Source organism: Dipodomys merriami, unplaced genomic scaffold (assembly GCF_024711535.1).
Source record: "Dipodomys merriami isolate MVZ:Mamm:240054 unplaced genomic scaffold, mDipMer1.0.p SCAF_8, whole genome shotgun sequence".
NCBI classification, from domain to species: Eukaryota; Metazoa; Chordata; class Mammalia; order Rodentia; family Heteromyidae; genus Dipodomys; species Dipodomys merriami.
Genome location: NW_027206401.1, coordinates 55,372,785 through 55,389,249, shown reverse-complemented (window position 1 = coordinate 55,389,249; position 16,465 = coordinate 55,372,785).

Genomic DNA, 16,465 nt, shown 5'->3' with positions numbered 1-16,465 from the left:
GTCTTGGGCCTTTGCCCTAGGGAATGGAAACACACTGCCCTAGAGAATAAAACATGAACTCTAGACATAAATATATGGAGCTCTATTCATAAATAAGAAAAATGGCATTCATTTGTACAACCTTAAAGAGTGCACTTACCATGTTACTCATAATAAAATTTTGTATAAAATAGCATACTACCTAGTAATAAGAGAAAAAAACAGAGTTTGGAAGATCTCAAGAATATGCTGGGTGAAGGACTCTAATCTGATGTCTGTATGACTCTTTCATATGAAGCTCTGGGAAAGACGTGAGCAGTGGTCTTGGTGTGGAGGTATCCAGACACTCAGCATGAAGGGATGGGAAATGGCTGATCATGTGATGTATACACACACACACACACACACACACACACACACACACACACACACACACACACACACACACACACACACACACACACCCTCAGATCTACACATACTACCACATACATTTGGAGTGTGTTGTATTCAAAGTGGTAATAAAAAGGATTAATATTTTTTAAAAATATATTTTATTATATTTAGTTGCCATTTAACATAGATTCACCCATCCTTCCCCTCCCCTCAGTCTTTCGCAATTTTATAGAATGCACATTGGATTCTTGTTGCATTTTCCATTCTTCTCTTCTTCATTTTTCCATCACTTTCCCCTTGACCCTACCCTACCCCTTTTAAGTACCCACTTGCTGGTGTTTTATTTTGCTAAACTTTGACTCTTCTCTTTCTAAGGAATTACACTGAGATCTCCTTTGAATTGACCATATTTCAGTTAATACATTTGTATACCCTGTATACTTCCAAATCTAGCTTCCATTTACAAAAGAATGCAAATGTATGGAGAAGTCTTTAATACTTATATGAATTGACGATAAAAATGAAAATACATAGACAAAACTATATTTGAGCTGTATATTTATGACAACATAGAAACTACTTTTGCACAGGTAAATTGAAAATATGCACTCTTGTTGATGGTATTAAAATATTTTAATCTTACACTGGGATTCATAAACTTTGTACAGATTTCATATTTACAAATTCATGCAGTATTTCATTACATCTTGTGCTACGGATTATCTCATAACAGATTATATCTTCTCATCATGTTATCAGTGTGTTGGCAGGCTGTCAAACTCTAATCTGTACACACATTTCTACTTTAATGATATTTATAGGTAATTTGGCCAGAAATATCTGTGATTTCAAATAATGATTCCCCTCTTGATTTCAAAAATTTCCAATTCAGCCATTATATATTTGTTCCTTATTGGATTATATCAGGAGATCTTAAAAATGATTTCTCTGCTGCTATCTTTCCCCTCCTCTTTTCTGTGTTTTGCTCTCTCTGTGTCTGCCAGAATTCTGGAAGTTGCCAGCTGTGGTACCCTCTGCTAAGCTCAGCCTGCGGCCTCTTCTTCAATGGTCCGAATCAGAGGCTAGAAGGTTATGTCACAGACCCACCTCTTCCTCGTCTTTCTCACGGTGTCATTCCCTGTCACCTCCACTGCTTTCACTACCCGACAAGCGCGTTGTGATTCACACAGCTTTGTCCTCTCTGATATTTTTGTCCAGAAATCTCTTCCCCCACCAACAGCGAGGTCTATTTGTCTCATGCAAATCTAGACATTAAAAAATAACCTCAATTCTCCCCCACAAAATGCCTCTTTAGTTCCTGGGAGTGAATTTTCGGTGTCTCTCCCATATGTGACAGCTGAAAGGTATATTAGAAAAAAAAATAATGAAAAAAGAATTTCCTGTGGGAGAAGGAGAGCACAGGAGAAGAGAGGGAGGGCAAAGAAGGAGCGGAAGGAGAATGAGGGGAATATGTGCAGAGTATATCATACACATTTATGAACATGTCTCAATGATACCCTTTTGCTTGCATGATTGATCTGAAGTTAATACTAATTTTTTAAACTACAAGATTTCATGGGACATATTTTCTGAATGTTTAGCATATGTAACTTTTTATCACTATACATGGAGAAATAAAATATTTCCCATCATTCTAGACATGTATTTACTCCTTTGAAGCAAAAAAGAAACAAAATTAAAGTTCAAATTTCATTATTTGAATTACCAGATAATGAACATATATTGTTAATTCTGAACCTCTAACAGAATATGTGTTCAAATATGTTGGCCTCATAATGTATGAGGGATTACTTGTTTTTTAAATATCTATATATCTATATATTATTGTAAAGATACTGTCCAGAGGAGTTACAGTTACATGAGCAAGGTAATGCGTCCATTTCCTTATCAGGCATTGCTATCTCCTCCTTTGTTTTTTATTAAAGTTTATTTATTTATTTATTTATGTATTTATGTATGTATTTATTTATTTTATTTTTTGTGAACATACTGTACAGAGGGGTTACAACTACATGGGCAAGATAATGAGTGCATTTGTTATCAAGCATTGCAGCCTCCTCCTTTGTTTACCCTTCACATCCCTTCCCAGCCTCCCCCCCAAACCCTACCCCTCCCTTCACACCCCACTTTGTCACCCCCCCACCCCTGCACCAAAGTTGTAAAGTTCGTTTTCGACATGACAACTTGTACTTCTCATTGTTGAAACAGGTCCACCTGTATCCTTAAACGACTTTTTTTTCCCCATCTCCTCCACAAATTATACCGACATCAAATATAGTGAAAGCAGGGGTTTACTGTGGGGGAGGGACATACAAAGCAACAAAGAAATAATCTTATAAATGTATTAGAAACAAATGCATGAAAGAAAAAAACATTAAAATACATATCTAAGGGTTCATTTTCCTAACATCACATTATCTGACCTTTTCTGCTTGTCTCATACATATACTAGATATTGCAAATAAGGGAAACCATGGGACCTATGTTTCTTTGGGCTTGGCTTACTTTACTTAATATAACTTTTTCCAAGTCTTTCCATTTCCTAACAAATGGGGCAATGTCATTCTTTCTGATGGAGGCACAGAATTCCATTGTGTCTATATACCACATTTTCTTGATCCATTCATCTACTGAGGGGCATCTGGGTTGGTTCCATATCTTAGCTATGGTAAATAATGCTGCAATAAACATAGTTGTGCTGGTAGCTTTAGTGTGGGAGATCTCCTCCTTTGTTTTTTCCCCTACCATCCCTTCCCTCCCCACCTCCCCACCTCCTCCCTTCCCCTCAAAGTTGTAAAGTTTATTTTCAACATAGTGTCTTGTACATCTCATTGTTACAGTGGGTCAACCTGTATCCTTACTTCAGCATTTTGTTATTTCCCTTCCCCTCCCCAAATTAGAAAAATGTATATACAAGGTGCAGAACAAGCAGAAGAGGTCAAAAGCTATGTACATATGACCATAAGAGCAAAATGAACCCCAAGACAGAGACACAAGTGATTTTATCTTTGTTCCTGTTCTTATATAATGTACTATGTGATTTTTTTTTGTTTCTTTGTATGTTCTTCCCCCATGGTATAACCCCTGTTGTCAATGTATTAGATTATTTGTTTTAAGAGGTAAATTATTGTAAAATTCAAATGTAACTTTCTCTATATTAATTTTGAATTATAATATCCCTAATACAGTGTTCAAATTCTTCAAGACTAAAAATTTTTTTTGGGGTCAGGTCGTGGGTCTGAACTCTGAGCCTGGCTGCTAACCCTCAGCTCTTCAGCTCAAGGCTAGTGCTCTACCACTTCAGCCACAGCACCACTTCCAGCTTTTTTTTGCTTATGGGTGCTGAGGAATCGAACCCAGGGCCTCAAGCATGCAAGGCAAGCGCTTTACCACTGAGCCATCTTCCCAGCCCAAGACTATAAATGCTTTAAAAAAATATTGTTATGCTTATTATCCTTCCGTAGTTATATGAAGGAATTTTAATTCAACACATCAATGCATGAAGCATGAACCCCTTTATGCCTCATATCACAAGAAGTATGGTAAGTAGCAATGTTGAATTCCACAAGTGAATTGTTTAGCATTGGTTCAGTAATATGAATAATTCAGTGGAATTTTTTCAACTATACTTTTGAGTCTTTACAAAATAAAACATATTTTGATGTGACTAATATAAATACGAATTGATTTTTTTTCTCATTGACTTTTTCAAAAACACACCATCTTTCTGATTTTGTTAAATATTATAGATCCATGGATATAACAATAGGGCAGAATTCAAAATCTGACAGGAAATGTGCACTTGTTCAGATCAGCAAAACAACATAAACTTCCTGGGAAATTCAATGTTGTTTTCTTTTTCAAATCATCCTTCACTTTTTGTAACTTTAGAATATTGAATTCATATTTCTAAAGAAGGAAGTGGAAACACTTTTCCATTAATATTTGACAATGCCATTCTTTTGCCAAAGAGCAAAAGAAATTAGCCACAAAAGGAAAAAAGAAGTCATAGAAGCCAAAATTCAGAGAAAAAAAAAACCTGTCACCATTGTCCCAGAACTTTCTCCATCCGCTATACATAGCCATCGTTTCTGCCAAGCATCTGTTGAGGAAATGATGTCACTTAATTTCCAAAGACTTTAAAATCCTTTGCTCTAGTCTAAGTTTAGAAATCAGCAGATTGCACTGCAACATAAAATCACATCGAAGAAAAAATACTCAGGCGTGTCCATGTGGCATTTTAAAATTTATTTATGGGTTTAAACTTTGTGTATATTAGCAATTGGGTTTATTACATACCATTTCTCAGGAAACGTGTGTGTTAGGCTCTGACTTCGGCTACCCTTTTCCTTCTTTAAAAAGCACCTGCTCGAAGGGGCCGGCAGAACACAGCCTAAGAGTTTATGTCTGACAGTTTCTGTTTCTCTCAGACATACACTAGTTATTGCAAATAAGGGAAACCATGGGACCTATATTTCTCTGGGCCTGGCTTACTTTACTTAATATAATTTTTTCCAAGTCTTTCCATTTCCTAACAAGTGGGGCAATGTCACTCTTTCTGATGGAGGCATAGAATTCCATTGTGTGTATATACCACATTTTCTTGGTCCATTCATCTACTGAGGGGCATCTGGGTTGGTTCCATATCTTAGCTATGGTAAATAATGCTGCAATAAACATAGTTGTGCTGGTAGCTTTAGTATGGTCTTGTTTGTGATCATGAACCCCAAGATAAGGATTCAAATGTTTCTTTTTCTTTCTTGCGATTGTTTCCAACATATTTATAAGATGATTTCTTTGTTGCTTTGTATGTACTTCCCCCAGGGTAGAAGCCCTGCTTTCACTATTTTTGATGTTTATACAATTTGTGGAGGGGAAGGGAAGAAACTGTTTAAGTGGGGTTACAGGTGGACCCATTACAACAATGAGATGTATAAGACGTTATGTCAAAAAACGAACTCTACAACGTTGGCAGGGTGGGGGTGGGGCAGTGGGGGTGGTGGTGGCAGGGGGGGTGGAGAGGGGAAGGGATGGTATGGGGAAAACAAAGGAGGAGGCAACAATGCTTGATAAGAAATGTACTCACTATCTCGCCCACGTAATTGTAACTCCTCTGTATGGTATTTTCACAATAATAAAAAGAAAAAGAAAAAAAAAACTAGGGGATTGCCAGAAGATAAGAGAGAAACATGAAAAAAAAGAGTTTATGTCTGAATGTGAAGTGAAAGCCATTGGATTTGATTCCCGGAAAATATCTGAGGTTTTCTTCTCTACACTGTTCAAAAAGAAATGCACTCATAACCTCACTTATGTAGCTGTAACCCCTCTGTACATCACCTTTGCAATAGCAATTAAATAAATAAACAGATAGATAAATGGGGAAAAGAGAAAAATAGACAAAAATGGATAATGCAACAGCACTGTGCTGAAAGTTAGATATAAATAAATAACACATACATCAATTCTAGCACTCACTCCGTACCAAGAGTTTAATAAGATATCTATTGTTAGTATCATTTTGTTGATATTTAATGTATTGTTTTTCAAATTTATGAATGTATGTACCTTAATACAAACTGAATAATCTCAATATACAAGCCTAATATGTGTATTAAAAACAACATTATTCAATGCTACTATCTGGCTACTTTAATACCATCTACAAACATGTAAATAACTTGAATTTCAGACTGCTAATATTTCGTTCTAATTGATTCTTTGTAATGTTCTTTTAATCTCTGTTTTGTAAGGGTTTATGCTCCTGATGTGTATTATTCTTTATGTCTATTGAGTTTGAGTTGAGCTTGTTCTTGTATTTATAAGACCTGTGGTCAATCATCAGATTATTTGAGATCTCTCTGGGTTTCTTTTCCTTTGTTTTGTTGTTTTACTGTTGTTTGTTTTTTCATGTAAGCATTCTGAGCTATAATATTCTTCACAGAACTACATTTATTCTGGAATGCATTCTTTTTTTCCCCCTAGAATTTCTAATTCTAGGAAATTTACATTTTCTTTTCTGATATCTTATTAACCCCCTGGCCATTTAAAATACACCACATATGTTTTCCATGCCTTCTCCTTCTCTCAACAGCTAATTTTATTCCACTAGGATTAAGTTAAGATCCACATAGGGAAATGTGTGGACGATGTCTATGTTGGTTAAAACTTGCTTTGTGTCTTACTGTGTGAACTGTTTTGGAGAATGGCCCATGGGCTGGTGATGAGACTATTGAGTGGAAGACATGGCAGAGCTCTGTGGGTGTGTTTGGTATGCCTTGCAAGTGTCACTCTGACTGTCCTTCTGCTGTTCTGTGTGGACAATCTACACGGCTGTGGCTGTGGTGTGTGTAAGCCACCCACTGCTGATGTGCCTTGATTTACCCATCCTTTGGTGTGCTACGGAATGTGCTGCTTGACATTGGGCTGGCAACATTTGCTCCCTATGGATTCATACTTTCTGCACCCTCTTGATGGATTTTTCTTTCATTACTATTTAGTGAACTTTTTTTTCTCCCTTCTAACTGATGTTGGCTTGAGTTTCATTTGTCTGATTTGAGTGGAAATATATGTCCATTTGCTTTTAGCTTCCACTTTCTTTATATTTTTTCTTCAATTATTTTTTTGTCTATGTGGGACAAAAAATCCTAGAGATTGTCGTTCTTGTAGAAAAATGAAGAGTTACATCTCTTTTCAAAATAAAATCGGACAATCTTTGACCTTCTGGAAGGGGTATAATTCGTTTGTGGGATGGAACTCAGTGTCTTGCACTTTTGTCTGCTTTTTCACTCTTAATTGATGCTCTACCACCTGAGTCACATTTCCAATTCTTTTTAAATGATTAATTGCATTTAAGATTCTCCTGATTTGTCTGTCTGACCTAGCTTTGGATTGTGATTCACCAATCTCAGCTCCCTGAGTAGGTAGGATTATAAGCATTGATTCTAAGTTTCACACTGTGTCTTATTTTTTTTATATTGGAATCCTTAGACTATTAATACTTGTAGATCTTATTAAGAGACATTTAGTGATACCATCAGTGTATTTTTTTCTTTATGTCCTTATTGAGTTGATTCCTCATTTTTATTTGTCCTTGTCATAAAATTTTGCTGAGTTTTACATGTGTGGTTCTTTCCTAATTCTCCTGTATTTATCATTATTCTGGCATCTCGAAGAGATGCTTGAGATATTGGTTTGGTTTGCCAGTGGCAGCTTTGGGTTTTGGAGACAGGAAACCGCAAATTCCTCGGTCTCTAGGTGGGCTTTGTCTTCAGACTTCTGAGAGGAACACCTGCGGGTGAGTTGGGAAATGCCAGGGTCCCTTGGCCCATGCCCTGGTGCAGCCTTTCGGGGTGGATCTGTGCAGTGTTACCTCCTGAAAGAACCATTGTCATCCATGCCCTCTCCCCAGGGGCTGTTCCTTCTCCTGTGCCCACAGCCCTATGGGAGTCTGGCTCCTTTCATTCTCTGTTGTGTTAACCTAGTAGTCACGTAAATATTGTGTGCGTCTTTAATAAACCCAAATTTCCACTGCCTTCCTTTTCCTTTGCATTCCTCCAAGCACCGCGGCTGAGGTTCCATCTCCGACTCTTGGGGAGACGGGAGGGACGGTGCCCGGGGTCTCCAGTGGGCTTCTGCTCATGTCTGCCAGGCATGTCTGCACCTACCCGGGTTGTTCAGTTACTACACACAGAGGGCATTCAGACTCGGCCATCTGCCTGTCCCACGTTAGTCCCCACGTCGCGGGAAGGCTCGTGCAGCCCTACCATTCGGCCTTGGCATACAGTAGTGACCCCTGAGGCCATAGCAGGAAGGGAGAAGAAACTCAGGGGAAATCTGTGGGTTGTGGGTTGTGGGTATGCCTGGTTGTTCGAGTTGGATATGGCAAAATGACATAAATTTCTACTGTATTTCTTTTTTTTGTCCTGTCGTTTTTATTTATGTATTCATATTGCAGAGGTGATATACAGAGGGAATACAATTGCATGGATCAAGTGTGCATAGTGTCTTTCCTTTCCTATGGTCTCTCCTGTTTCCTCCCTCTCTCGCCATCCCTCTCTCTCCTCTCCACCAAGGAGCTGTATGGTCACCCTCACCAGTGTCTTGAGCTCCACCACTGGGCTTTGTTACCCCTTTTACTTGAGGTCTGCCCCCTCCCCTCACACACTCTGTTTCTAATGAAGTAATTTAGGATATTTTTTAACCTCAAAATACAGCAGCAGTACCATATTAAACTCTTGATTGCATGAAGTTTGAAGATCATTTTAGCGCTAAGTGAAACAAGGAGAAAGCAAATAGATGGTGTAGCTGGTGGCAAAGGTTTTGCACACTATGTTGTAATGTGTTCTGTGGACATTGTGTGTGGGGTTCAATTGTTGATAGCATTTCTTCACTTATTTTACATCACTAATTCCACTATTCAACTACTAAATAAATCTATGCTACTTACACGCAATGTAAGTGATTTCCAGTTTTTGTGATCTTTACAATAAATCATGATATTTACTGGAAGGTCTTTGCTTAAATATGCCACAAAAATAAAATGTCGTGGTTGGAAGGATGAATACTTTTTTTGAAAGAGATGGTGTTACCCCTGCGCATCCTCCTTCTCTTCTTTTTTCTTGTATGTGTATGTCGGTGTGCGGATATGGAATCTCAAATGCAGCCTTATACTTTCACTTAAAATTTTCACACAAGGCTGGTGCTCTACCACCTGAGCCATCTGAATGATGGATGTGTAGGAGATAATCTGTTTTATATAATTTAATACTGTGCCGTATAGATGCATCACATTCTCCCATTAATATTTACATTTCTGTGGCTTTATGCACCACTTAAATTATAAAAATAAAGTTTGTTAGAGTAAAAGTTTACTTGGAATTAAATTTTACATTACTTGATGATAGCTTTCTAAATAATGAACCTCCTAATATCAAATCCTGCAAATAGAAGACAATGATTCCAAGCTAATATCTGAGATTTGATCTGCAATTCATTGCTCTGAGATGATATTAGTTTAATCTTTAAAATAAATATGTACATAACCCATCTTATACCTAACACGACATACACACATTGGTATGAGATTGGTGTACCCTACATAGATGTAGATACAATACACTCATGCCCTCGTGTATATACAAGCCACACACCCACATACATGTGTGTGCAGAAGAATTGCCCTCTTTACCTCCCCTCCTGGGGAGTAACTTAAGGTTGTCTCCTGTATTCAAGAGACACTAAATAATGAGGAACATTGTAGAACTGATTCCATAATATTATACAAAGTTAAGTAATGCAGATATGATACCTGGTAGGAGCATTGAGTTAAATACAAATTTTGCAAGGGGAAAAAAATGAGAAACTGCAACCTACTGAAGCAGCTGCTTTCCAGCAAGAAACCGCTGTGGGATTAAAGAGATTTCATCCCCATCAAGAGACACCTAGGCCTTCGCCACAAATAGCAAATTTGCCTGCTATAATGCACTGCATTTGTTTTAAAGAAATAGAAGTCAGGGAAGATGCTTCCAACCTCTCACCTCTAGTACATCTTGTCATCTGTCTTGGTCTACCATGAACAGATAGACAATAGACATGAATAGAAGAAAATAAAATGCATAAGCAACAGAAAAATAAATTAGCCATACTTACACCACTCACCTGCTATTAACTTGTGCATCTGAACTTATTTTTTAGGTTACTATTTTTAGGTTACTTTTCACTCTGATTAAACATTCAACTAAGCCAGGTGCCAGTGGCTCACACCTGCAATCTTAGCCAATCAGGAGTCTGAGATCTAAGGATCACGGTTCAAAGCCAGCCAGTAGGAAAGTCTGTGAGACTCTTATCTTCAGTTAACCGCCAGAAAACCAGAAGTGGGGCTGCAGCTCAAGTATTAGAGCAGTAGCCTTGAACTGAAGGGCTCAGGGACAGTGCTCAGGCCAAGTTCAAGCCCCAAGACTGACAAAAACAAATAAAAAATAGTACAACTAAACTGTGGCACACTTTGAGTTCAAATGTAACGATATATGTTGAACAGGGACATAACTGTCTAGACTAGAATGTGTCTGGGTGTGTGCTGTGGTACTGGGTCTTGAACACAAAGTCTTGTTCTCTCCTTGGCCTTGATACTTAAGACTGGTGCTCTACCAGCCAGAGACACACTTCCATTCCAGCTTTTTGCTGATTAACTGATAAAGTTCTCATGAACTTTGCTTCCTGGGTTGGCTTCGAATCACCATCCTCAGATCTCATCCTCCTGAGTAACCTGTATTACAAGGGTGAGATCTCAGCCCCTGGCATGCAGAGATGCTTCTACATCTTTAGATGAAGATGTTTGGGTTACTGAGGTGAGCTTTCCATGGTCAAGGTGGCTGTAAGAAGTTAGAATTTCTGATTCCTTTCAACATGTTCAATCAACATGTTAAAGAGCTAAAATGGAATCTTATCCATTTAAAATGAGTATATATTATTATTTTATACCGTGGTTTTACAGGTAACATTGGAAAACTAGTGTTACTGAATATCCAGCTTTTGGTGAGGACAGGATAGGATAGGATGAAGGTAAAATACTCTTCAATTTTGTAGGGTTTCCTTTTCAAGTTTTTATACTAAATAAAAGTTGCAACCATATGTTCCGAGATGTTCATGTATCTAAAAACTAAGTTTATGACATTTCCCCATAAAACACATTTCAACGTCCCAAGACGGAGTAATTAGAGACAGTTCTGTGCAGAGTCTGTAAATTGTCACACCTGTTTAGTTGGAAAAAGAATGAAAATGTGCCGACTTCAACAGAACTCAAGAACTCATTAAAAGACTTCTTCTGCCTTACCAGCAAAATGTACTTAATAGAAGAAAAGCTCTAGTCATTTCTAAGCAGCCACCAAGTGATGCTTTTATACCACTGATCCCAACAAATCAGAAGTGGAAAATTATCTTGATTATGTGAACATTGTTACTTCAGAGTTTAGAACATCTGCCACCAATGATCACCAATTCATCTCCTACAAGGGGCAGCTTTGCCGTCTCCAATAATACCAGGTTAAAAATAGTTATATTTCTTGTGTTGAAAACAAAGACAGCCATCATGCAATTTCCATAGTGTGACGATTGAATTTACTCTAAGTCAAGTAAGCAGACATTCATAACTTTTACATAGCCATTTATACCTATACTGTATATTTCATGTACCATATATTCACCAAAAGACACTACTTTGCTCTCAGTATTCATTCTAAAAGAAAGCATGGAAAGAAAGACAGATTTCTTTATATCATTCTGTGTAAGGGTATAAAATACTCACACATAACCCTGTGAGTACAGAGTGAAAAACAACTGTTTCATGCTTCTTCTCAATTATTATGTCTATCATAGAACTTTAGACTTACTTAATGTCAAGGCAAAGGTCATTTCCACTTACTCTTAGTTTCACTTATTCTACTCCTTATATGTGTTGGTGATTTTGTTGTAAGTGTTAATAGATCACAGGCCTTACCGTCAATGGCTTTGAAAAACTTTAAAAGAAATAGAGGGTGGATTTGGAGTCATAACGTAAAGTAGGATGACTTTATTTTAGAATATATATAAAAAGTGAGGCATAGTAGGGAAATGTAAATATGAGTGACTAGTTGACACCAGAATAACTAGAAATATTTGATTAGATCAAGATGCATGGTACTAATAAAGCAATATATTGAATTGAAACCCTTTGTACAACTACTTCAAGGTAATAAAAAATTTAAGATTCAAAAAGAAGCAAAATACCACAAATGGAAATTGGGCAATATAAAAGTAATTCATGGTAAACAGTTTGACATCTTTTCTCAATGCCTAAGAAGACTGTATGCATTATTTACTCTTAGATTAATTTCTGGGCCATAAATTATAATTTCAAACTTCATAAATGTTCAGCCCTGGAGTTTATCATACTTGTAGCAGCTCCTACAACTGATGTTTCTTTTTTTTTCCTTTCAATTTCATTTTGGAGAGCAAGTTCAGTTCTCTCCTTGGCAGGGGTCTTGTGCTAAGGTTGAATTGCCTTAGATTAATTTTCAAAGTTCTTTCTGAATAGACTCTCAAAATAGGATTACAGATCCATTACTAAAAATGAAAGAAGTGCTATCTGATTTAGCTCCTACCAGCATTCGTGTCCAGGGATAAAATTCTATTTTCCATAAATTCTCCCCACTGGTAAGGATTATGTAAATAGAGGAACCTATTTTGCCTTGGAAATCACTCTGCCTGTCTTCCCATTTAACTGGTGACCGAATGTCTTACACCAAGGTTCTGTCATCAGGCTGGCCTTCCTCTTGTCACCTGTCCTGACTGACCACCCTCCAATGATGAGTAAACTTTGGAAACCATTCCTGGTAGCTCAGGAAGGCCAGAATGCCTTGCAAATAAACCCCAGGTCTTAAGACAGCCATGGTCTTTAGTAGGTTTTAGTCAATAGTAAATAAAGAGGAGACATGGTAAGGACCAACTCTCCCGCTATTTTGAAAATGAGGGTCAGAAAGTGATCCTGACCACCTCACCAATTTAACATTTCCTACAACTGCACATGAATACATTTCTATGTAAATTCATTAGTCACATATAGCATTTTCAATTTTGAAATTGCAATGAAGATTGTGCTTTACTTGTTTCACATATTCTTCAACTGAGTTGGGAGGGAAGACCCAAAACACAGGAGTCTTTAGGTTTCTCATGTGGGGGGAGCTCCTACTGGATGAGGACTTTCAAAATGGAACAGATTCATGGAGGTGGAAAGACGCATCCAAAAAGAAAAGTGAAATGGAAGGAAAGGTCAGAGAGCAGAAGGAGTGGTTCAGACACTTCAGTTGGTGACACATGTAGCCAAGAGCTAAGAAGCCTAGTTTAAACAATGATTTCATTTTACTTCTTCCTTTCTAAACAGACTTATTGTCTGGTTAATTACTTAATCTCTTTTTTCCTCTAAATTTCAAAAGGTTTTATAAGAGGGTAACCTAGGGCATTTACTTTTCATGAAAGGAGCTTTATCTCTCATGATGTTTCCTATGGAAAATGTTCACCGTTTCTAAAAATACTTTCAGTATTTAAGAACAAAATACATGTGTCAAGGTAAAAATTCAAACTCTTCTCCCAATTTTTCATATTTAATGTAGTACTTAGCAATAGCATTAGTTGATTTTTATTAGCCACATTTACTTAAGAAAATTATCCATGAAAAGATCTGCATATATAACACTTAATATCATATTTTTGATAAATGGAACATCCCAATTTAATTTAAAATAAATAAGGCAAATTGACACTGGTTATATTTAGATGAAAGTACATAGCTATGCATATTTTACCTAGAACTTGTTCACATGAAACTCTCTGCTCTAACATTACTGCAGTTCCCATGGAAACAGACATGTGGATGACATTGCCCAATTATTTCTGAACAACTTTTGCCTATAAAAATGAAAAAAGATAATTTTCAACAAGATCAAAACTATTTCATTACATCTAAGCAGTTATTTATGGCCATTGTTGTTCTCTCTATATTTTAATAATGAATGATACCAAGACTGTGGTAAAACATAACCTCAATTAGAAAATAATATTACAGGATAATGTATTTAAATTGACACATAGGTTCATTTTGTTATCTGGTGTCAATGTTTTCATCTTCTGCATCCATACTTTTAGATCGAAGTGTTTCTTGACTTGATAGGTATCGTCTTTGTGTATGGTAACATCCCAGGTGAGTTACTCGGTGATGTGTGTAAATTGGCATCAAGTTTTAGCCCTACCACCTAACCCAAGGAATAATTCTAAAAGAGAAACGATTGCCTGGATTTTCAGAGTAAAATTTCCTCAATTTTATTACATTCCCAATTTGTGCGATACATACAAATGTGGTCCTACATTATCACGTGATCTCTAGCCTATGTGTGTTCTATATATGTTCAATTATAATATCCTTATCAGATCAATATGCCTGGGAAATTCCAGAGCAGAGCATATAACATGGCAATATGCTGGTCCCTTCCTTTCATAACCATTTATAAAAAAAATAAACTACTTGCCTTTCAGATTTTTATATACTGACGATTCTGGCTCCAGTAATGAAACCCAGTTTTGTTTTTGTTTGCTTCCAAGCAACTCTAAACAATAAAAATGAATTTAATGGTGTACCAAAATTTTGCCAAAGCAAACACAGAGTTAAATTTGTGATGTTGAAGTCATCCAACCTGTGGGACATTTTTATGGCAGCTGTAACAAATGAACACAATGTTTCTTTGGTTCTCATATATGACATATAGATACATATACATTATGCACACACATATATGTGTATACACACATATGTATATAGGCATGTACATACACATATAAATATACACACATATGTAGATAGGCATGTACATATACATATACGTATACATATATATATATATCTTCTGAGATTTTAAAAATTAAAATAACTACTTAGGTTTAAGGTGATAGACTATGCTTAGCATAATATTAGGATTCAGGTGTCTGTCATGTTCACAGATTGATGGCTTAAACCATTTTGGTCTGAAGCTTGTGCAGCAAGGCTTTACTCAGATCCTACAGTGTGATCCACACTAGACTGGCTTTTCTGGCTGGATGATCTGTTTCTCTTACCCATGGAAAATATGTGTCTGGCCTTGATCTTGATCATTGCCCCTATGATTTTCCTTGTGGATGATCTAAAATCTCTATTAAAAGAAATTCCTTCAATGTCCCTAAGGATTCCTTACTTTTTTATGGTAGTAGTGGTGGTGCAGGTACTGGATCTTGAACTCAGGGCTTGGGCTTGGCTTTTTCTTTTTTTTTCTTCCTTTCTTTCCTTCAGTTTTTTGTTTTGTTTTATTTTGACTCATAGTTGGTTTTCTATCACCTGATCCACACCTCCAGTTAAATGGTTATAATCAGATATACTGGTTAATGGGAGATAAGGGTCTCACAAAATTATCAGCCCATTGCAACAATGAGGTGTACAAGTCGTTAGGTTGAAAAACGAACTTTACAACTTTGGTGGTTCGGGGGAGGAACGGGTGGGGGGGAGTTGGGGGAGTATGGGAAGGGATGGGAAGGGGAAACAAAGAGGAGGCAACAAAATGCTTGATAAGAAATGTACTCATGGGGCTGGGAAGATGGCTCAGTGGTAGAGCACTTGCCTTGCATGCCTGAGGCCCTGGATTCAATTCCTCAGCACCACATAAGCAAAAAGAAAAAAGCCGGAGTGGTGATGTGGCTCAAGTGGTAGAGCGCTAGCCTTGAACTGAAGAGCTGAGGGACAGCGCCCAGGCCCAGAGTTCAGGCCCCACAACTGGACCCCCCAAAAAACCCAAAAAAACAAACAAACAAAAAAAAGAAATGTACTCGTTATCTTGCCCATGTAATTGTAACTCATCTGTACGGAATTCTCACAATAAAAACAAATAAATTAATAAAAATCATCAGCCCAGGCTGGTTTTGAATGATGATGCTCATGTCTCTGCCTTTGGAGAAGCTGGAATTATGGGGGTGAGCTAGGAGTGTCAGTGTATGCATTTTCTGTGAGTGTCCAGTGCAGGATAGGGGCTGCACAAACCTTCCTTGCATCAATTGTCACCTACACATTTTTCCATTTACCAAGGAACTGTGAAGGACAACCAGGCTCACAGTGATGATGGGCTATGAGTCATTTCTTGGGGAATTGCAAAGAAATGATGTAAAATTGTCTTCAAACATTCTTATTTCCTAGGAGAACTGCTATTCAAAGATTCTCAGGAATTGCCTTTTCTCTTGTCTATCCTCAACAGCAGAACTTGTTTCTATTATCTAATTCAAGCCAAAGAAAATGAAGCATTGTTGATCTTTGTTTTCTAAATTAAACAATAATATATGAAGTGTTGAGCTGTCCTCTTGGATCAAAAGAGTCTGTTCAGCGGTCAAGGACATTTTTCGACTCATAGCCAGCAGAACGCTAGTCAAGAAATCCCAATGTGCTCCAGCCCTGTATGCCATCCTGTGCTTTAAAATGTTTTAATATCATGAAAAAAGCTAGAAACATACTGTGGCTTCTCTT